The sequence below is a fragment of the Lagopus leucura genome, unplaced genomic scaffold (genome assembly GCF_019238085.1).
Source record: "Lagopus leucura isolate 7727_CA_CO unplaced genomic scaffold, USGS_WTPT01 Super-Scaffold_73, whole genome shotgun sequence".
Classification (NCBI taxonomy): domain Eukaryota; kingdom Metazoa; phylum Chordata; class Aves; order Galliformes; family Phasianidae; genus Lagopus; species Lagopus leucura.
In genome coordinates this window covers 74,776,040-74,799,636 of record NW_024962252.1, presented here as the reverse complement: position 1 = coordinate 74,799,636, position 23,597 = coordinate 74,776,040, and the positions used below count along the sequence as shown (strand labels likewise).

General features: G+C 39.3%; 1 protein-coding gene across 5 annotated transcripts in view; it reads right to left on the bottom strand.

Annotated features, from left to right (window-relative positions):
- Positions 1-23,597, bottom strand: part of DAAM2 (dishevelled associated activator of morphogenesis 2) — a 164,085-nt gene that overhangs the window by 115,817 nt on the left and 24,671 nt on the right. Inside the window, exon 2 of one of the 5 annotated variants that reach the window (XM_042877893.1) lies at positions 6,771-6,864. The exons of the other annotated variants lie outside the window; for them this stretch is intronic. The gene's annotated coding sequence lies outside the window, so the exon portion shown is untranslated. The remainder of the gene's footprint in view (positions 1-6,770; positions 6,865-23,597) is intronic. 5 annotated transcript variants of the gene reach the window in all.

Below are 23,597 nucleotides of genomic sequence, written 5' to 3'. Positions count from 1 at the left end.
GAAACCAAGAAAATAAGCATCATGCTCAAAATCATCAAAATGAACACACTGGACAAAGCTGAAGAGTTCTGCTCTCCTAATCCTGTAGTCAGTTCCCTGGACCACATTGCTTCTATGGTATACTGATGACAAAACTAATGAGCTTCATGGCATGTTTCAATTACCATGAGAATTGTCCATATAAATTGTCATGCCTGTCACATGCAATGTGACAGATGTCATGTGTAATATAAGGCAACTGCAGCACTGGGGAGCAGTGGAGGGAAGTGTGTGCAAGCAACCCACTTGCTCCATCTGCAGTAGCCACTCAGCTCATTTGCTTTTCTCAATGCAGCATGGAGCTGCCTGGCTTCTAGGACACAAGACAGCAACAAAATAATTAACTACTTAAAATCCACTAAGTTAGAGCCATTCTTTTGGGAAGGAGGATAGTCCTTCCAGAGAAGCACCACTTGCATACTGCATCGAATAGGAAGGAATCAGACCCAGGCAAAATAAATCAATTAATCACAGGAAAGAAAAAGCTAGAAAGGAAGAAATACTTTGTGTAGCAATGGCCACGAGCACAGTCCTTGAGAGGCTCAGCCTTTTCTCAAGGTTTCCTTCAGATGGGAAAGCACAGCTTGCCACTCGCTGTTCTGAAGCCAGTTCATAGATCTCCCCCTAAGAAAACACTTTAAAACAAGGTGGAATGTCAAGGTGGAATAAGAACTTTGCAAGCCAACCCAGGCATTCTACTCCACTCAGTTTCACCCACTTGTCAGGCTGTCTCATGGTACAAGCCCCCAGGCTGTTGCTCTCCATTTTTCTGCCACAAAAAAAAAAAAACAACATCCCATCAAAACTGAGGTAGATGAGAATTTCAAAATATCCTGCTGCACGTGGAAGAAAAATTAAGTACTATTTGAAGACTGTCAGGTGTAACTATATCTGTAAATCTACTTAGTGTAATATCTAAAATTGCCTGTCTAAAATCTGTTTATTTTTCAGTTCTTAAAGATGCTCAGGATGCGCTGTATGACCAATGATCTGCTTATGACCACAAATCCAACAGTGCTTTACATTTCACCTCTACCTGACTAACACAAAAAGAAGCTACAAAGAACTCTCTTTCCTGTCTAAAAGATTAGTTTGAGTCTCCCTCTGTGGTCTTTTGGAAATGGGGCAGGATGAAACAAACAACAATAAAAAACAACAAACACCAGCAGGTTCTTCATGTTCCTCCCAAACCATTTATCTGCCTTCACATACAGGCAGTTTTAAAAGAATATGGTCAAATCAAGATTCAAAACCCAAAACAATGACAGAAATGAAGTAATTAGTAAATATCATAAATTCAGCTAGATATCATTTTTATATGTTAAAACATTTTTTCCATCATTTAATCAAGTACAGATCAGTAATTCTCTATACCTGAATGAGGTGACTGAAAAATCCATTCCTTCTTTTCCCCAATGAGAAATAGCTTTCACAAGTTTACTAGTTTATTTTATGTTTGACTCTACATGACATTTTCAAGGGTCAAAACCAACCTATTCCCTTACATATCATGAGTCCTAACTAAAACTTTGCATCTAATTTTGGATGCAAGTAAATCCATACATCTGTAGCATTTGAGAATGGTGATGTGACTCCACTGCACTCTAAGCTGCAGACCAAATGATTAAAATCAACAACTTAAGTGTTTATGCAGTATGTATTTATTCTTCATCATCTCTGTGTCTAAGTGTACAAGATATTTGATTGAGAGGCAGCAATGCCTGGTTGTACAGAACTTTGGAGGCAGAAATACGTTTTATTTACTGCTTATTATATCACAGGTTCCCATCCTAATTTATCAATTCCATATTTAGGGAAGCCTGAGTTCCTCACTCTTCCTGTATGAACCTTTCTGCTATTTTCAGGTGGTGGATCCAATAGTACTGCATAACCCAGCATACAAACAACCTTTCTGGTTTGAATGCATCACTCTAGAGCCAGTCTTTCTTTCCTTGTCTCTTCTCTGTTATTATTTCCAAAACTTTTAGCAGTGCAGTATTACAGTTTCAGGAGCAGATACCTCCACTTCCTTCTCTCTTAAAACAAAGCCTGGACTATTAACAAGACCAATTTTCCTGACTGTCAGCCTTGTTGGTTTTTTTTCCATTTTTTTCCACCATTTCAATTGCAATACCCTTACCTTCTTTCATGGCAACTTTCATGACTTGGAATGACTTCTTGTATCTATTTCATTCACTTCAAACAGCAAAACTCCTCTCAGTTATTGTACAGTGCCAAGCAGAATTATAGTGTTTCATAGTGTGCAGGTGCTAAAAAGTTTGTTTTCAGAACTTCCACAGAATACACATAATATTAAGGCCATAAATTTCAAGATAAGTCTACAATCTGAAGCACTTTCCTCAGCTTCTCTCACCCTCCTGTGGTGCTGAGTACAACAGTGATGCAATTGCAAGAAGAGGCAAGGGAGCAATACCTTAGAAAATGGAATGCAAGATACAGAATATTTGAAATAATAAATTAATAGACTGAAAGTGAAATATACTGTGGTGACCACAGGCAAGCAGACATATCCACTGATGGTCAGAACCAGCACTGCTCCTTCAGTTCCAAGACAGAAGGCTAATCTTCTCTAGAGTAAAATGAACTTTTGTGTCTTTTTCAGATCTTATAAAATCAAATGCTTTTAATGTCATTGGTCTGAGACTGGCCCTAATCACTAATGGCTTCCAGTTCTATCCATAAGACCAGATCTCAGAAAACTTGACCTCAAGGTCAAGTTTTTGATCACTTCAAGGATAGATTGATCTGGAGAATAAACTGTCCTACTCATCCCTCTATTCCAAAAGACCAGAAATACTACTAGGGTAGATTAGCATGAACATTTGATTTAAGAACTGGAAATCTCTGCAGTATTTCTATTGGGAAGATTGGGATTTAAGTCACAAGATTGTCAATTCAGAATTTCCCTGCAGCATTATGTTCCACCACCTTCAGAAGAAAGAACACACAAAACCCCATTAGCAAGAGTGTCCCTGTCTTGTTTCAGCCATTGTAATTTTTCCATTCTGTCACTGTCCAATTATTTCCAGACATGATGTAACCATTTTGCCAGGGGATTTGGGAGTCAAAATGTTGCTGTTGTTGCCATCATTATCCTGGGTGCCTGAATTTTCCAGACAAAATAAGCAGCTGAGGATATTAGAGTGCCTCTGTTGAGAGAGAAATAATTTGTAAGAACTGCCAGTTTGCTCCAAGAAAAACAAACAAATGGTAAAGGTCCAATTACATCTTCCCAAACTCCAGCTCATTTCCATGTAAAATGTTGTTTTCTTTTCAGACAATTAGCAGAAGAATGTTTCATCCTTGGTCCGATGTCATCACAGAGTACAAAAATTGATTTCCATTCTAACACTGGGTTCAGGGCCAGTGCAAGACATCAAAGCTTGACTTGACTGGAAATATGCCTTGATTATAACCACTGACAGCCAGCCACAGATGTAGGTGTACAAGTGCATTCTTCACTATTGCCAGGCAAATCCATTATTTTGCACTGGTGAATTTTTTCTCAAGTTTTCTTGCTTGAATAGAGCAACCAGGTATAATGGGAGAAATCTGACACAGACAACACATGGACTTTCACATGTTTTTCCTAGGTGGTGCAGAATCTCTTTAAAACTGCTGTTTAGCATTATCACCTGCAAAAGACAGCTTCCAGATCAGTTGCTTTCCTACAAAGTACAGTGCATTTCTGTTTGTCACTGCAAACATACAATTAATGATGGTGGCTCTCAGATCAGTTCCCTATACTGAAAAGCAACTGATTGTGACGGTAGGTGAAAAGTTCCTTTAGTGATTCATTAAAAGAAAGAGACAGTCAGTAGATGCATCACAATGGGAGCAAGTCTTGAGATTTTAATGCTCTCTCCATGTTAGAGATGCTTTCTTTAGGTCAAGGCATAGACAGAATCAAAGTGTCACTTATTTTATATACCTGTTTTTTAAGCTACTCAGATTCCAGGGCTGTCAATTTGGCACCAAAAATAAATTCACCCTTGAAAATGAAATTAAGGAAAGGTCACATAAAGTATTTTATTTCAGCATTTTTATTTTTATTCAACATTCTGACAAGGGATAATCTGGGTTCAATGCCCTGAAACCTCAACATTACGCAAGTAGTTTTAGACTTTAATCCAGCAGCTTGGTGAAATTGTTGAACTTTTAACCTAACGTGTCTCCATGAAGAATGGATATTTGGAAAGAACTCTGCTCAAGGATTTGGAGATGTTTTCTGTGTGTATTTTTAAGTGGTATCCAGATAAAATATATTTTCTGGCTGCTGTTATATTTATAAAAAGAGAGTGTACACTAACAATGAAAGCTGGTTTCAGAGCTGTGACCTGCTGCTTTAGGTTTCAGGGCTGGTGTTTTATAATGTTAGGGTGAAAAAGTTCGTATCTACATTTAGATCAAATTACATAGAGCTAGAGCTCTGAATTACATAGGTAGTGATTTTGAGGGTCTGAAAGGAAACTGCTACCAGGTGACTGCCAGTCACCTTACTTGTATAATCAACGCGTGGTTTTGGCCAATAGCGAGTTACAAAGAATGCAGTAAAAGGAGAGGTGGAGTGGAATAGGTGGAACTACCCTGAATGTGCTGATCTTCTCTACAGTGATGCACATCCTCAGACCATGTGGTCTGGAGCATAAGGTACATGATGGACTGTGCACACCATGACAGTCACTACCAACTCCATTCGTTCACTGTTTATGATTAGAAAGAGTTTAAGTACTAAAGTAGAACTAGGGAAGACTTCCTAGAACTCTAACTGATCAACACCCCATTCTTCCTGGTGGGAAAATAATTAGCTTTATGACTACAGAGAATCTCCATGTAGCAGGTGTTTGGGTATTCATCTCTGGACCTCTAAGTATCTATAGCAAGATGATAGGTTGCCCAAAGACAAGGCAGTATCTTCCAACTTGTGTAACAAAACTCCTTGCATCTCACTGACAAACATTCAATTACAGTCCGTAACAAAACAAACCGCACTATAAAATTCCCTTGGCTCCCCAGCTAGGAAAAAAAGTAAAAAGAAACACCCTGCTTCTGAACAGCCTCTTGATCGGAGTACACATTCTCTGACATGATTTGAAATGGAGGCTCACTGTATACAAACAGGACAGAATTCTACCCTGTATTAGCAAAGAAATATCTTCTTCATCCCCTTAGGTCAGCAAACATTACTATATCCAGCAATGCATGACTTCGCAGAACACATTCCAATATCACTACTTGTTATCTCTAGTTCTGTACAGCACCGATTTATTTGATAGATTGTACAGAATTTTATCCAAATCATTACCTAATGCATTTTGTTTTGTCTGATTCTTTGGAGACATATTTAAAACTTGTTTAAACCAGTCATTTTTCTTGCATTTTACTTCTTAAACTTATGGACTGTATACATACAAATAAAGACAGCAAACAGTCTAATATTGCCTCTTACAACTTATTCATATTTTGGCTCTGGCTTCCCTCACCACATAGGGACACATGTAAGATAAATGTGTATTATGCAAAAATATCTTCCACTACAAGAACAAATTAAATTGCTGTTTCCCCAATTCTCACTTGCTGTGGAGAATAACAACCAGTAACGAAACCTTTCCAATAGCATGTAGCTAGCATCAGCATTTGATTCTACTCCCCTGTCTCAACCTCACACAGAAACACTCTGAACAAGGAAGGATGGTTAATCGCACGGCACTTCGCATCTACCTCATAGCATAATCAGTAGAACTGCAAAATGTCAGGGAAAAAAAAAAGCAAGGCCAACTGCATATGTAGACTGGATGGCAAATCCAAGCAGAAATATCTTCTATGCAACTGAATAATTTGAATGCAAGCTGCTAGTCTGTCACTAAATTTTAACTGCTGGATGTTGAAACAGTAGATTTTTTTCTGACAATAACATTAATGCTACTGAACCCCTATGTTTTATGCTTTTTTAAAATATATATATATATACAGTCATGCATATTACAAGCAAAGGGTCCAGTACATTACAGTGGTGCTTGGCAATGCGTAAAACTAAAGAAACTGTACAAAGAAGCAGCCTGACCTCCAAATCTATAAAAAGAAGTTAAACTAGCAGATGTATAATGCAAACATTGAGCCCATACTACTGAAACACTCTTCAGGGTGACCTTTTCCCTAGTGCTTGTTCTGTCCGTACCCTATCATCAGTCAAATGGAGCCTGTAAGAAGCATGGCTACTACCCAGGGAATGTTCTTAGTACTGGGTTTACACTGTTATCAGCTATTAATCACAAAAAAGCTCCACTGGGATAACCCTAGAATTAAACAAGTCAATTAAGCAATGCAAGCCTAGAGAGAGGAGTCAGTATGGGTAGTAGTTCTTAGGAACATCCTTTTTTTTTTTTTTCCAAGAAAAAAAGTTCTTTAGACAGTAGAGAGAGTCCATGAGGTCTTAGAATATCCTGTTCATGCTGAGATTTTAAACACACACAAAAATTTTCTACATTTTTAAGAGGTCATGCATGATAAGGAAACAATTCATCTCCAGTGGGGCCTACTAATAGCGGCACTAACTCTTCTTAATCTCCAAAGCACATTTCATACCCGTATCAATATGTCAAGATACATTTCCAGCTTTTAATGGAATGTTATTACAGTAACAGTTTCTCCACTACATTTGAATTGCATTAGTGTAACTACATGGGCAACAGATCTCAATCATCAAATACCTGCATGATGATCACTAGGTCACATGTGTTCAGAAAGCTTCTCATAATGGAAGTGCTCTCCAATTAGGTGATTTTCAGAGCAGTTCAGAGACCTCTGTTCAAAGAAGGTGAAATATAACATTGCCCAAGTGAAATAAATAAATAAATAAATAAATAAATTAAGCTCTAGTACTGGGACTGGATCCAGCTTTAGAAGCATTTTGTCACTTTCATTTAATAAAGAGAAACCAACATTGACAAAATCTTGGAAATGAGATCGCTTTGCAACCTTCAGCTGGCCACTCTGAACCAAAAAAAGCATTTCTGAAAGCTGGAAGGAGTACCTCTAAGGACCAGAGTTTGAGATTGAGTTACTAAATAGCAAAGTGAATCTACTTATCATAGGAAATGATGCAAAGGACAAGATGAGACACCCTGTTTTTTTCTGGTTAGAAGGCTCCCATGCTTTATGAGAGCATGATAGCTATTTGTGTGCTGTGGAAGGACCTTGGTGTGGAGATGACTTCAGTGAGTCAACCAGATAATGGTTCTGTAGAGAAAATTAATTCATGGCTTTGTACTCAGTTCTTCAAATATCTGGGCTGAGGCGACACCAAAAAGGATCTCCATCTAATCAGGTATTAAGTGCCTCATACTCCATAAAACGAATGATTTAAGGCCTTGATTAGGGAATCCTAGAAAATATTTCTGCAGGTAAACTCAGAGGAGTGAGAAAAGGAATGAGAGAAAGAGCATTTCATATTTCTCTTCAGAAAGATGTTGGAAGGGATAATCAATATTTTGCTTGCCTTATCAAGGCAGCAATTTCAGGATATACAAATTATTGAAATTGGGTTATAGGGACTGCAAGAAACTTTAATTCCTCCAGTGAGTAAAGAGCATATATTCTCTATATAGTTTCCTCTACAAATCTGCAACAGACTCCTATTAACACTGATGGAATAGCATAACCTTATAAAACAAGACACTAGCTCTCCCAAGCAGAACTCAGTTCATTTCTGGTGAATTTCCTCAGTGAAATCATGCCAGGTAGGCATCTGAGTTTTTGGGGTTTTTTTTTTTTTTTTTTTTTTTTTTTTTTTTTTTAAGTCCCAAACATATTTTTATTTCATGTTCTGAAAAGGCCTTTTGAGCTGACATTAGCAAAATCAAAGTACAGCATCCAAATAATCAGTTCCTGACTCCAGGGGAGAGTATTCCAAGCCATACACAAACTACAGTAAGGATTGGTACTGATACCTCTTTCTTAACTGCATTCATCCATGCAATTTCTGTTGCTAACAAAGAAAAGGAAATCTGACAGCACTAGCAGAGTTAGTAGAGAAACCTCCTTCTTTTAACAGTTGAGATTTTTTTTTAAAAACAGACAATAAAAGGCTGGAAAGACTTTCTCCTCACTCCAACAAGCGAGCAACACAGTGAAGCAGAAACCTAAATCTAAACTTGAGGTAGTACCTCACACTGGAGCAAGAGTGTTCATATATGTGGTTAGCATTGCACAGACCTCTTGCCAGGCTGAACGTATTCAAAAAGAGATTCAGTTTCCAAACTTAATCCTAACTCCATGAAAGTCTGACCACAAAATCAAAAAAGCAACATATGTCATATGTCAGTATTAGTTTTATGCTTCAGCTACCCTTCCACCCTCCCCCTTAAACCATCTTTCCCCAGGAATACCTCTCATGTTGCTTATAAAAACTCAACTAAGTTACCTCAAATCAGAAATATAGGGCAGAATCACCATTGCTTCTGACACCATTAAGCAGAAGATACTCTCATGCTGCACAGAAAGCCAAAGCACTCCTTTCCCTCTGGACCTTAAGGGACCCTCTCTATCTTTAGCAGCTACTATCTGGATGTGCACTGCCATAGTGCAGAGCTGTGTATCACGAACTGCATTGCAACAACCCTAAGCCCTCTTCATCCTGTACTCTTATCCCCGCCATCAGCAAATACCTAGGTCCAGTTTGCTCACTGTTCCCCCCACTCCAAGAGGTTTTCAAGTGTGTCACAGGGTAGTTGTAGATAAGCAGCACTCACACTGGAGAGAATACTAACACAAAACATAAGGGGGAAAGTGACTTGAGATGCAGACATTTTTCCCATTGACTGAAGAGCTTGAGTTGGAATATACCAAAGTGTTATGCACGCATCTTAGCTGGCTTTAAACAAATATTTTGTGTTCTCTTCTTACATCTGTTTGCAGTTTCCCTTCACTAGCTTCCAAACTCACCAAACACAATGACTCACCTGTCCACTGCTTGTCAGACACCCTATGGAAGTAAACTAATGCCAGCACAGTGGAACTCAGGAGCTGCTCAACAGCCACATAAACTCAATCAGCATCAATCACTACACGTATTCACAGCTTAAGGCATGTCAGACAGTTAATCCACAATGAGTCTCCTGTTCTGGTCAGTTAAACTTCCATAAGTAACTTCTGAATAAGAACATTAAAAAAAAAAAACCCAAAACACCAGATTTGGCTGGTACCACATATACTTTAATGCTAAGCTGTTAAGTATGACGCAAAATTTGAAGCTTCTTTCACTATTTCGTTCTTATAGGCACTATATCCCTAGTTTTCAGTGCAAGCTGTTGGCACACAGTAAATGTTTGCAGGCTCACAAAAAAAAAAAAAAAAAAAAAAAAAAAAAAGACCTCCTCCCCACCATCCAAATTATTCTAAAAGAGGAAAAAACCAAAACATCTTTAATGCAAGTCTTCCCACTTCCCTACCTGAAAATAATAAAAATTGCCTCAGTCCAAATTTCAGACCCTCTTTCAAACTCTACTGTCATTGTAGCAAATACTCTACAGCACCTCAACTTCTCTGCCCTGTCTACAGAAAGTAAAAAGATTTACAACCCATTCAAAAGCATCTGTTAACGGAATCCCTTTTCTCCTGTTTTCTTAGAATATTGAGAGCATGGGATTTTTGCAGCACCTTTTTTTTCTGTCTTCTTATGACCAAGGAATTAATTTAGAGAGAAGATTTAAAGACAGAGGACTTAAAACAAAGTTTTCCTGTGGTTCTGATAAATATAATTCCCTGTTCTCATTCCCACCGTTAGACCAACCCAAAAGCTCATGATGTTTTGATAAACACACCAAAAGTAGCTGGAAATGTAAGAATGAAAAACATGTACAGTGCGTTTATTTTATGCCACTTTATTTTATGGCTTTTCTCCAGCATTTTTGATGCACAGTCTCACTAAGGTCATAGTGCTAAAACTTTCCTTAAACAAGTACCACTAAAATGTTCAGTCCTCTTCTTCACCCTCTGTACCACCTGCTTCACAACAGGGAAGAAAAAAGAAGAAAGACAAGAAAAAGGAAAAAAAAAAAAAAAAAGAAAAGAAAAGGGAAGGGAAGAAAAAAAAAAATCAGAGCAGAAAAAAGAGCAGTGGGTACATACATCCCTCGGTATTGCTTGGCCTGTACTGTGCTATGCCCTTTTTTCAATTCTACTTTCCCAGAGAAAGTGCACTTCATACACTTAAAAAGAGAATTTATCTTTTTTGCAAACACTACTGTGTAAAAGTAAAGAAAGAAAACAAAACAAAACAAAAACACCCAAGCAAATCCCTGCATTAACAAGACAGAGCTGAAAAATGTTAAGAGACACAATAAATAATTCTTGGAAGTGTTAGAGATGAGGCAAGATATGACAAATCTTCCATTCAGAAGCTGATAAATGAGTTCTGGGGAACAAAAGAAAAAGGGACAAAAAATGTAAGTGACCACTACCTTAAGAAAAAGAGAAGGTAGTTTTGTTTCGAAAAGGGGATTAGAGGGCATTTAGAGGCAAGATGCCCTACCAAGGATCTTTTCCAAGTATGATCCAATTTCTTTGGCCCAGAAGCCACATGACGAAAATATTCAAGATCCATTCTTGAAGCATGTGGAGCACCTTGTGGAGCTCAGAAAAGGGAAAGTGTTAAGACGTGGTTCACAAGCTGAGTGTGACAAGCTGCTGCTTTTGAGGTGAGGCTGGACTCAGCAGGTAGCCAGTTCTTAAAATGCTGCTAAGTGGATATCAGAAGCCCAGAATAGAAGAGGCAGGAAGGGCCTTCTCAAGGCTGTCTACTCCAACATTCCTGCTTAGCCACGGTCACTTATAGCAGTTTGCCTGTGATCATGTCCAGATTACTTCAGAGCATTTCCAAGGAGGGAAACTAAAAACATTATGCATAAGCTTATGCCACTTTCAACCAACTTCTTAGTTAAAAATAAAATAAAAATGTACTTCTGTGTGCTCAAATGGACTTCCCTGCGCCTTTTTTGTGCTCCCTTCTTCCTGCCCATTCAATAAGCACCACTGACAAGAGTTAATCTTTCTTACGCAAAAGCTCAAATTTCTCAAAATCCTCCCTTCCAGTGAAGCTCCTGCTTGACATAAATGTTTTCAAGACTTACATCTGGGTACAAATCTAGATTGGTTGCATGATATGAGAATACTACAGAAATGCTCTCGAGCCAACATCTACAAATGACAGAGAACAAGCTATAGAACAAAGATCCATGTATTGAAGAGATACAAAGAGCTCCAGTACATTTCCCCAGAAATCAATCTCATTTTAAGCTTACTGACCACAAATATTCAAAGACAGAAGGTCAATTAGTCAGAAACACACTCCTCAAATCTGCAGAAGGTGAGCCTGCACAGATTGTTACTTCTCAAAGCCTTATTACAATACTGTCATTAACATTAAAACTGACTTCCCAGAGGATTCCATGCCAATAAAAACAACCTTAAAGAAAAGTTCAGCTGTTTTCAGTTCTAGTACCATCCATAGCATAGATAACATCCCTTCATTAACACAGACAGAGATAATGACAAATACAATGGACTCGTACATCTGCTGGTTCTTGTATGAAGTAAGATGCGACTGTTATTAAGGCACTGGCATGTTCCAATATAATCCCTAGGCATGCTAGTCTGCAGTCTCATTAATCAGTGCTTGGGAATAAGTTTTTCTTCCTCTGTATGACCCAAAATGAATACTTGGGTTTGGATTTTAATTCTCCAGTTTAGGGCTTTGCAGAATTCCCTTTGCACCCCTCATCTGCTTGCACTGAAGTTAGGGCATGTTTGACCACTGATTTATGTGGGAAAAGGATGGGATTTTAGCCACAGCACTACCATCTAATATCTGTCCTTGCTTACAAAGTAGCTGAATTTGGTTTTTATACGTAAAACCCAGAAAATCCAACCCCAGAGGTCAAGCCCTGTTGTTTGAGGCCTGGGAGCAAACTTTTTGGCACAATTTTTCCTGAGCCTGTTGGGTGGAAGATAAGGAATGTGAATGATTTCCTGCTTTGCAGCATGTAGCTCACCAAGCATGTAACATTTTATGTACTAGAGGCGGTCTCTACAGAAACCTGGCTAGAGACCACGATGCTGAGCATGACAGCTTTCCAGAAGGAAGAAGCTCACCTTCATGCCTCCACATGCCTTCACAGTCTCCAACCCTTTCTAGGTTCAACATTAATTATCTTATCTGCGGCTTTCCCAAAGCATGCTTGAACATGCGATTCCTTCACCCAAACATGTCTCAAGGAAGGGGTATTACCTCCTACACCAATGCATCATTGCTGCAGGTAAATTCCCCAAAGGAATCAGTCTTTCATTTGCCTAAACACCACGTGCCAAGTGAACACATACTTGGTCCTGACTTGCCACCCTCCCGCACTACATATTATCTTCCAGATATGCTTCAGATAATGCCTTTGGGTGATCTCTTCTTAATTTTCAAAATCAGAAGTGCCTCCCCTAAAGACAGTTTGATATTTATCTCTCAAGACTTAAAACAAAACAGAACAAAAAAAAAAAAAAAAAACACCACAAGGGAAAGAAAAAGAAAGCACCCTTACATTTCATGTTATCCTGTTATCCTGAATGTGGGCTGTGCGCATCCCTATGCTGAAAAAAACAATGTAGGCCCCCAAGGACTAAAAGCTGAGTCTTCTCTCTCTTCAAGCAACCCTTTAGTATGCCATTGCTTGGTCTCTTCTGGATATTAACCTGCTAAACAATATCCTGGAGAAATTATGCATAAGATGCTTTCCAGAAAAACTGCCCAACATCTTTGAGGGCCAGGCTAATCACAGGAAGATGAGTTTAGGCAGCCATGGCCAGGCTGTTGTAGCCTGATGGAAATATTCCATGAAGAGTAAGAGGGATTTGGCACAACACAATTCTAAATGTTTACCTGAAACCATGACTGCAAAGATGCAAAAGCCAGCCTGGCCTCTCCAAGTTATACAGCACCCTTAAGGGCATTCATTCAAAATGAGGATTAATTGAAGAGAACATCATATTCAGATGATTCTTCTTTCTGTTCAACTGTATGCTATAAAAGGAACTTTTTGCTGTTTTTAGGAAATACAGGAAATTCTCCCTCTAAATGCACTGATCTTATCAGACTGCTCTTCAGCATATCCTTCTTCAACCCTGTCACTTACAAGAGCAGGATTATATATACGATGAGTAAACATCACTTGTTGTGCTTGAAAAAACACACTTGTATTCCAATAATTAGAATTAATTTTAAGGAAAATTTAGCTCTTGCCATCAACTTTTCACAAAACTGTCCAACTTCCATTTCAGCACAAAAAAAATGAGACATATTTTGAAAAAGAAAGAAGAGGGCTGTTTAAATGGAAAAAGAACAGCCTTGAAAAAAAATTAAAACATATTTGGGAAAAAAAAAGAAAGTTATCTTAGTGCTCAGAACTCTATAGAAGTCTTGAATTTACTTTTTATAAATGAAAAAAAAAACAAAAAACATTTCACCAATTCTCTTCCACTATTACTGAACTCAAGAGGAACAAAAATAAAATAAATAATTTAGAAAAACTTAGTAGTGTTCATTTTGAAGGAAACAGTTACAAACAAACACATGTTTCCAGTCTGATTTATCCAAAATTTTGAAATATCCAGTTTTCATAAGAATGTGGACACACTTGGGAAACTATGTTTTCTTCAAAATTTGCCAATTTTGAGACCATTTCATGAGAAAAATCTCAATGGAAAAATGTATGAGACATACTGAGCTCTTTTGAAAGTCTAACCACCAGTGTCGGTAAATGAGATGAATACACACCATGATCTAGTCTGCCTTCTCAGAATAGTCACTCAAAGAGCCAAGCGATTATTCTCTCCAACTTATACGGCCATTTCTAAATCTGTAGGATATTACCAGCTGTGATCCTTCAGCTACAATCATTTAGCTGCTGGTTTGGTCAAGAATACAGAGTTCTACTTTACCTCTGAGCTACTTGATCCATTCTGAACAAGCAGTATAGATCTACTGAGCTAGCTGCGCTGTGCTTCAACATACAAGAGAAAATTAACAGAAGATCTCCATCTGTTGGGAAGCACGGATTGCAGCCTCATCCAGTGATAAAAATATAAAAGCAAAGCCGTAGGATATTTTTACATGTTAGCTAGTAACATGTAAATACAGGCTGGCCACATGAAGGATGTGAAAGAAGGCAGCATAAAAACTCTGACCCCAGGTTTATTTAGCTTCTGCTGGCTTCAGTGAGACTTAGATTCACAAATGTGAAGACAGTCTTATGAATAACAGAGCTGAAAGGGTTGCATCAATCAGCTAGTCTAACTTTATGCATAACACATGCTGTAGGATTGCTATAAACTAATTCCTGTCTGAATTAGACAATAACTTCTAAATAGGCATCTCATTTGATTTGAAGATTTCCAGCAATAGAAAACCTACCACAATCTTCAGTAAACTGTACCTCACTTTAGGAATGTGTGTTTCATCTACCAAGTTTCAATCCCCTGAGCTTGGTTCTTGACTTGATTTTCCTAGATTGAAGTATGAAGACCAAATATTTTCTGGATAGCTAATTATGAATGGTGATCAGCAAATCACCTTTTAAGCACCTCTTTAAACAATTAAAGGATAAGCTTTCCAGTCTCATCCATTAATAGAGGGGATTAATCAATGTTATATTCTGTAACCTTCCATTTAACACTTCTGAAGCAGTCTCTCTGTGACGCATACAGCAGTTATTTGAAAACAGCTAACTCTTGAATCAGAAAAGTTATTCAAGGTTAAAACAGAAGTAATTATGTATCATGGCTTCCTGGACACAAGGATATCTCAATGCAGGTATGAAGAGAATAACGGTCTGCTTAAGATCCTACAACAAGCAAGCAGCAGATACCATAGTAATACCAACCAATTCTGATTTTAAATCCTCATCCTATTTCACAATGCCATCTTCTTGCGTGACACAAAGCAGAAGCTATTCTAAAAAACAACAAAAAAATCCCACATCCTGGAATCTCTCCAAAATTAGAGCACAGTTGCATCAGCATGCAACTGAAAATAATATCAAAAAAATCTTGGGATCTGCATAATAGTGTCCTTCCTGATTATTTTGAGGCATAGAAAGCATACCAAGCAAATGAAAGACTTAGTCCTACAACAGGCCACATTCTTGTTCTTCTGCTACTTTAGAGGTGTTTGGAAAGACCAGTTTCAGCAGCCTACTAAGGCTTTACTATTGGTTTGATTTCTAAGGACTAAGTCACCAACAAATTCTTTTAGTTCCAATTTTAAGCTTGTCCCACAAATTCCAGCTTGCTAATGTAAACACCATAAAGAAAAACAACTTTAAAAACAAAATATTTGAAAGTCAGTTTCCCTTCTTTACTAGCTGCCAAGAGCAGAGTTCAGGGCTCTGTGCTGCTTGAGTTGATGAAATCATTAACACCTATAGCAGCATAAGGAATGTAACTCTGCCCTCAAGACTTCATCAGAAATAAGAAGCTGGTGTAAGTTGCACCTTTAGAAACAGTTTCAAGTAATAAATTTCCAAATTCACATCCAGAGAGAAACCTAGTGTAAACTGCCTAGGAAAGTCACAATTCAGAGCACTTGGTTCAAAAGGCATCCATCAACACTAGAATTTTGCTAGCAAGATGCTCTCAAAAGCAATCAGAAGATGCATACACTAAAGTAAAGCCTTGCTGCGCAGTAATATCCAGAGGCATGCTCACAAGTTACTACAAAAAATTGTGCACAGCATTCAAAGCAGAGAAAATGCAATTCATTTTCTCTTCAGCCAGCAGAATTGACAGCCTTTTCCTTGCTACAGACGCCAGACCAAGACTTAGAGAGATTTTGTGTGGCAACATCAGGCAGCAGTCAGCCAGTCTGGAAGCTACAGCCAGTGTGAATTACAGGGTCTGTATGCATTTAGCAATCTCCATAAAGGCCCCCCTTTATATTCATTACAACACACTTCTGTCTTTGCTACTACAAGGGGGGCTACAGATGAGGATTAGCAGCTGCTGCTGCTTGGAGGTAAGGTCTTCTGGCAGGATAAAAGTGGAGTGCAACTCTCTTTCCAGAAACCTGAGCCTCAAGTACCTGACACTGTTTGCTGTTAGCTTTATCATGGTTCATCTGTCTCTTTCCCAAACAGACACCATCTTACATAAGCTGGACATGCCCCTTTCCACCTCAGGGCAGAGGGAGTCCTAAATGGAAATTCAAGACTATCCTCATGCCATTAATTTATTTAGAGTTTTCCAAGAGAACTACAGTTGGCTTTCTAGTGCATCAAATTGCTTTAAACCATCTCTTCTATGACTGCTACTCCCACCCCCTGTCCTGTGGGCTTCAGGTCTGGAGCAGAAGATGCTACCTGCCCCCTTCTGATACTTCCATGTTCCTTAACTGAATTCAGTTAAAATAACAGTATTTTAACTCACAAGTAAAAAGAAATGCTGCAGTAATAAGTTGACATTTATTTTGCATACATTTCAAGCTCAAGGCAAGCTCTCTTTCTTCAGCTTCCATCCTGCTAGGATGGGATGCTCAGAGCATCTTAACATGCTGAATGTCCTACAAGTTGTGTATATTGAAGCTAGCAAGATGTTTTGTTCCTCTCTGTAAGTCTACGTCAGATACCCTTCTGGAACCCACCTGCTCTGAAACGTGCTCTCATACATTGCGGGCATGCCAATCCTGCTGTAAAACTCTCTTACATCTTACCAATAACCCAAGAGTCCAGGATTCTCAGTCATTTCCTGTCCCCTGGATTAACATCCAACGATGTCCTGTTTACATTTCAGGGTTGTGGTGGAAATAAACACCATAATGTCAGGACATTCCATCAGCAGGATTCCAATGTAACCATGCTGGGCTCCAAGCAGGATGCTGAACCATTTATGGACTTATTCTTTATCTTCTTGTCTCCTTCTTATAATTCCATTACCTAACTGAAATAGCCTTATAATGGCTTCATGCAAGTATTTAACATACTAGAAGGATCATTACAAGTGTGAAGTTACTAAATCAAAGGAATCAGAAAGGAAGCATGTAAACACAGCAAGCAAGGAAGATGTACTGTATCACAAGGAGGGTATTATTTCTTTATTTTAAACAGAAGTTCAAAGCAACATTATAATCCCTTTCCCCGCCCACATCAGGCAGATGTTGAAACTGAGACATGGACAAAACAAAGCCACTTTCCAATTGCTTGTAAGAACTAAATTCCACTGTCAGCTATGGTAGAAGACTAAACGTAGGTCAAAAGTTATTAAATCTCAACTCTTCCTCATTACGTTTCACCTACTTAGTTAAACAGCAATGCCTGAATAATCAGAAGAGATATCACAAATGCATCTGCTATTAAGTCTCTGCCAAGAAAGCAGGTTATAAAATTTCCAGACTGACTCTGTCAGCAAATAGATTGTCCTGTAGTATGATAAAAACTCTTTATTTCTTACCCTAGCAATATCTAAGCCAATGATATGTTCTCCATTCCAATCAGAATATTAATTATAAAAACTGTGAGTAGAGATCACTCAGGACACACAAACAGGATGGCTATCAAGGAGAGATTGAATGCTCTGAAAATGGGATTTCCTATGATGCAACAGATCTCTCAGAGTCAGAGAAAGCAAGGGAAAAGATACACCAAGCTTGTACACTATTTGTTCCAGTGCTAAAACACTATGCTGTATAGCACTTTGTTGTGTGATAGTCAATCTAGACAACTTCTAGTGTTGCCATTTTAGATCTAAAATACAGATATTGATCTTTGGAGGAATATAACTGGAAGCCAGAACACTGTGATGTTGCAATAAATGTTTGCACTTGGCATTGAATGGCATGGAAATAGCTTCCTAGCACTTACATAAGGTTCCAAGTGACTTGAAGATCCATAAGATCTCCATGAGACCTTCCAGCTGCAAGCCTGGCTAGAGATGGCTGTAGTAATTTAGTACAATGCTTTAAGCTTACACTTACCTTACTAAAAGCCACTCTGTCTCAGGATAGCCCTAATGGCCAGTTAGAAACTCCAGGAAACATGATGAAAACTTCACTCCTAACTAAAGGGTACAAGACCTGTGTAACAGGCTGCCAATGGTCTGCTTCCCCCATTCTACATGTTGGTGCTACAAAGCAGATTAGTCTTGCCAAAAGGCCACATATGATAAAGGCAGCTTTGAGAATCTGCCTCAGGTGCCAAAACAGTCACATAGACCATTCTCTGTTTGGTGACATTTGCTCCAGAAGAACTTCATACAAGATTACTCCTCACTGCATTTAGACCATGAGATAAGACTCACCTCTTTGTCCAAAATTTAGCATGATCTGTAGACTCAGAACCCCCTGGCACTTTTCCATAAACTCTATTTTTCTTTCTGCTTGTCCCTGAGGTTTACAAGCACATTGTTGGAGGGAGCAGTAGTGAGTACTGCTGCTTTTGCTCCCCCTATTTGGAAAGCCGTTGATTTAAACCATGTGCACGCAGCAAGTCTCAACAAGGACATTATAAACGCATGTAATGATGTGATGGCTGCTGGCAATCAATGGGAATAAAAAAAAGGGGAGAAGGGGAAGTTTACTGGGTCTTGGTCCAGGTCCTAATGGACAAGCTCCTACATCACCAAACTGAGCTCTGCAGCTGCCACTACTCACATCAGTCAGCTGTCTCCCCAGCAGCCGAGAAGCGGACAGACAGAAGCTGCCTGAGCTTCTCTTCCCCAGTGTGCTTCCACAGAGGGCACTGGCATGCCAGGGCATGGGAAATTCAATTAATATTGCCCATATTTTGCCTGCTATTTTAGCATCTTTAACAAATACTACACTAACTTTAAAAATAATCAGTGGGCTCATGTTAAAAATAAAGTGCAAGTTGGCTTCCATGAGAAAGCAACTGAGCCAATGCCATTTATAGTAATTCGATGTGTCACTGAATAGCATCATTTTTTATAAATACACTGAAAGCCGGACATGAAATAACTGGTTAACAGCTCCCTAATCACAAGGGCTTCCTCTGCTACACATTTTTCCTATTTATCCAATGGCTTCTGTTTTATATCTAGTTTGCTAATGGAAAGAGAGGAAGGGGGAGGGGGAAAATTGGCCTAAACTGATCCAGCAGATGCACAGAGCTGGGGCCTCAAACACTGGCTTCTTTTCTGCAGCCACCGAAGGGCGGTGGGGGAGAGACATTTCAGCAAAATTCTTTCTCTCCAGCAACTACCGCAGAAACACATTTCCCTCTGTTTGGAGCCACTCAAAATAATTGCAGTTCAAATGCCAGAAGAATATTTTTTGCTTCCTGCATTCAGGAGGAGAAAGAGATGGGAAAATACTGAGAAAAGTTCCAAGTATGGTGGTCTCAAAACAGCAGTGCTAAGCTTTAAGAGAAAAAAAAAGAATAAAGTGCACTCTCATAAAGAAAGGAAAACAAAACTAGCCCCCAAATATTTGTTCTTTAATGATCCCAAAGCATTTTATAGGTACACATAGGAAACATTATTTTATAGAAAACATTATTTTATAGGACAATCCATCTTCTAGACCACGCAGATCATTCCAATTTTCAGAATAACTATCTATTCCCAACTCCTCACAACTGCTAGGATTCCCTACACAAGCATCACTGCCTTCAGCACAGGTAGCGGCCATCATTTCTGCATGCACTAAGATGAATAAACAAAACTTACTCAAGCATATTAACTCCTGTGCTGCACTACTTAGAAGGTAGGCTGCCAAAGCCCAACCGGGAAGAGAAAAGGAGTCTTGCTGAAGCTCCTCAGCATAGGGCTGTAACCACCATCCATCCTGCCTCAACAGCAGCATGTCATGCAGCCCCATAGCATTGCCTCAGCTTCTCCTTCATCCCCAGCTGGCAGCTGGGCCATGGGTCTGCAAGGGAGCATATGCACATCTACAGCTGATGTCCTGTCTGGTGTCTGCCTACAGGAAGGCAGAGAACAGGAGGAGGTTTCACACTGTCATGAGATCGTGCACCAGGATACGTATGAAGGGATTCAGCATCTCCTTAAGGCTGTGTGTACCTTCACTGTCTGCTTTAATTTTAAGCTGCTCAATAAATACACCCTGATTTTAATCTGCAGAGGTGGAGGAAGGGAGCACAGTGCATGTAAGCAGAACATGAGTGAGAGCATTATCCAAATTCAAGCAAGCAGCAGAAGCATGAAGCAAACTCCCTGCCTTGTGTTCTTTCATCCATTATGCCCTTAGCTATGTTTCACTGTCACAGTGTCAGCCCCAGAAAGGGGCATGCAAATTTCCTATGCTAACCACATTGTGTCTTCACATGAAAGCTGCGCCTATATTACTGAGTCCACCATCCATATCAACATAGTTTTCTATGTTGAATTATATTCACTTTCCAGTAGAAAAAATTGTATGTCAGAAAGGGAAGAAACCAGTGACAAATACAGGAGAGTTACCAGCACTTGAACATTTTTATGTCTATATTCATTGCACAGTGAGCATGTTTCAACATCTTCTGAAGCTCCAACTGCTTTTGGGTAACCTGTGCTTAAAGTACCTCCACACCTGGGTCAAAAAGATTTGTCTTTGCGAATAGCATGAGTAGATATGGTGAAAATTTAGGTATGTGTAGGAAAAAATGGACTCTGAAGATAACCTCAGAATTTAATAAAATTAAATTAAATAAAACAAACAAACAAACGAAAAACAAAAACAAACAAAAAAAAAAAACAGGTATATTCATCTGATAAGATTTGCCTCAGTTTACGAAGCAGGCAATTTGTGGCCAGGGTTTTTATTTCCTGCCTAAGGAATACCAACATAGTATGAGACAACCAAAATAGCCACATACTGATTGACTACAGTACAGAGCCTTTGCCACCCATAGAGCAGGCAAAGGAGGAACAAAAACAAAGCAAGAAGAAATTTTCACTGGAACTATGGACAACATGCAAGCCAGGAATACCATGAGATGTGTTTCATCCCTCTTTCTCTTCAGTCCCTTTGTAACTTGCACTCAAGGCACAGCGTTCACAGAAAACATAGGTTTTTTTCATAAACAATGCAGTACTTCAAGGGGCAGTTCCTCACTTCTTACTGAATAGTAAGGAGAAAACGCTGCTCAAGAGGTTAGTATAGCTGGTCCAAACACTCATACCTCACATAAAATCAAGAAAGATGATGGCCCAGCAGCAAATGCCTTGATGTGTTGAGTGGGATTACAAACCAGGGCCTGCTCTTTGTATGGAAAAGCAGCAAGCAGACTGCCAAGACCCCTCTCGAAATACATTTCAAAGTGGGTTACTGTGAGGAGCACGAGCACTATGATCTCAGCTGCCAACAAGTACTTCTGTGGAAAGCAGTTTGGAAGCAGGAACTCATTCTCCCAACAGTCCAGGCTTTGACCCATATTCATGCTGTGCAGTTAATCTAAGTGGAATTAGTGCTGGTGAAAGGGGCCATATGGATGGCCCTTGAGACAGAAATCTTATTTACCCACAGAAATTCCGCTGTGACCAGCAACACTGTAAGATACATCTTACATGCATGTGCCAAAGCCACGTGTTCTTCTCTCCAGCTCAAAACAACTAATCCTGGACTATCCAAACCCAATCTTCTGTAGGACTGCATGGAAAGATTTTGCAATTCCAAGGTTTGTACAAAGTAAACAGGAGAGAGACTCAAAAGCATTTTTGTACATCTTATACGCATAGAAAACTGTTGTTCCTTTCTGATTTGTGCCATATTTCTGGGGCTCTGAAAAGAGGACTAAGAACACATCTGCCAGCATTCCAGTCAAATCACAAAATAAACACATTGTGTTATAATGAAATGCATTTTGCCATACCTACTGCTACTGGATACTATTTCCCCCTCTTCTTAGGCAACAGCTCCTGAAGCTCCTTGCCTTGAACTGCTTACTAACGATAGGTCAAAACTTTCAGTTAATATGTCCTTTAGGTACCATGAGGATGAAAGCCACAGGAGGAACATAAAGCCAGCAAGGTGGAAGTTAAGCCTGGACTTAGATTTTACTTTTCCTGAGAAGTGAGGCTTATGACACAATTTCCCCATGCCTTCATAAGGCACATGGACTGTATCTACACAAAGTTTGGAGGACTCCACACATACTCCTCACGTGCAAGATGGCACCATCTCACACAGTTGCCAGAAAAGCATTCCTTGTTAACATTCTTTAGTTTGCTTTATGAACTAAGATTTTGCGGAGGAAAAAGAAAACAAAACAAATAGTCCAAAATCAGCACTATTCGATGGTACATGAGCAGAGACAATAACAAAGATAAGTGCACCAGAGATCCATGCAATGACTAAGTATATATCTCTCAGTTCTATATGTGATTGAATAACTGTTGTAGCCCATGAGCCTCTCATTTCTGAAAATGCATTGGCAGATGGTGTTAAAAAAACTGGATTTAAGGTTCAGCAACTGTCAATAGCAACAATATTCAGCTCCCTTTCATGTAATTCTCTGTTTTTCCAAATGGAAATATTCCTTATTTAATAGCTTTATAGATACCCTAAGCAAGGCATTCCACAAATGCTCCTTCAGTGGATTCTCCTTTTGGAGTGCCAGTGAAAGTATTAAAGTACTTTGTTGCCTTTTAGCATCACATGCTTTCATGCAGACATCATGAAACTACCAGGCACAGAGCAAGCACATAAGGTTACCAGCAGAATAGTTATAGATTCAAACAGAAGAAGAAAGCCTCACTGCTTTCCTGTACCCTATCATCCCTCAACATCATCTTTGCCTGATGAGAGGACATTTTTCAAAAGAACACGTGGAGAGAAACAGAGGATTTTAAGTCTCTCACTTGAGAACGAAATGCTATGATATTTGAAAAGTTGTGGCAGTATTAGATGAAGTCCCTGGGACTAGAAAAAAAGTCACACAATACCCATTTTTAAAAAGGATAAAAAGGATGACCCCAGGAACAACTGACCTGTCAGTCTTATCTCCGTGCTGGGGAAGATCATGGAACAGATCCCTATGGAAGCTATGCTGAAACACATGGAAGACAGGGAGGTGATGCTGGAGAACCAGCACAGCTTCACCAAGGGCAAATCCTGCTTGACCAACCTAGTGGCCTTCTATGATGGTGCTGCTGCATCAGTGAACAAGAGAAGAGCCACTGATGTCATTTATCTCAACTTCAGTAAAACCTTTGACACGGTACTACACAACATCCTTCTCTTCAAATTGGAAAGATATGGATTTGATGGGTGGATTGTTCAGTGGATGAAGACTGGCTGCAGGATCGAGTCCAGAGAGTAGTGGTCAATGATTCAATGTCTGGATGGAGATCGGTGACTAGTGGTGTCCCCCAGGGGTCTGCATTGGGGCCAGTACTCTTTTAACATCTTCATCAGTAATGCTGACAGTGGGGTCAGGTGCACCCTCAGCAAGTTTTCTAATGACACCAAGCTGTGGGGTGCAATTGACACATCAAAGGGATGGGATACCATCAAGAGGAACCAAGACAGGCTTGAGCAGTGGGCCCAG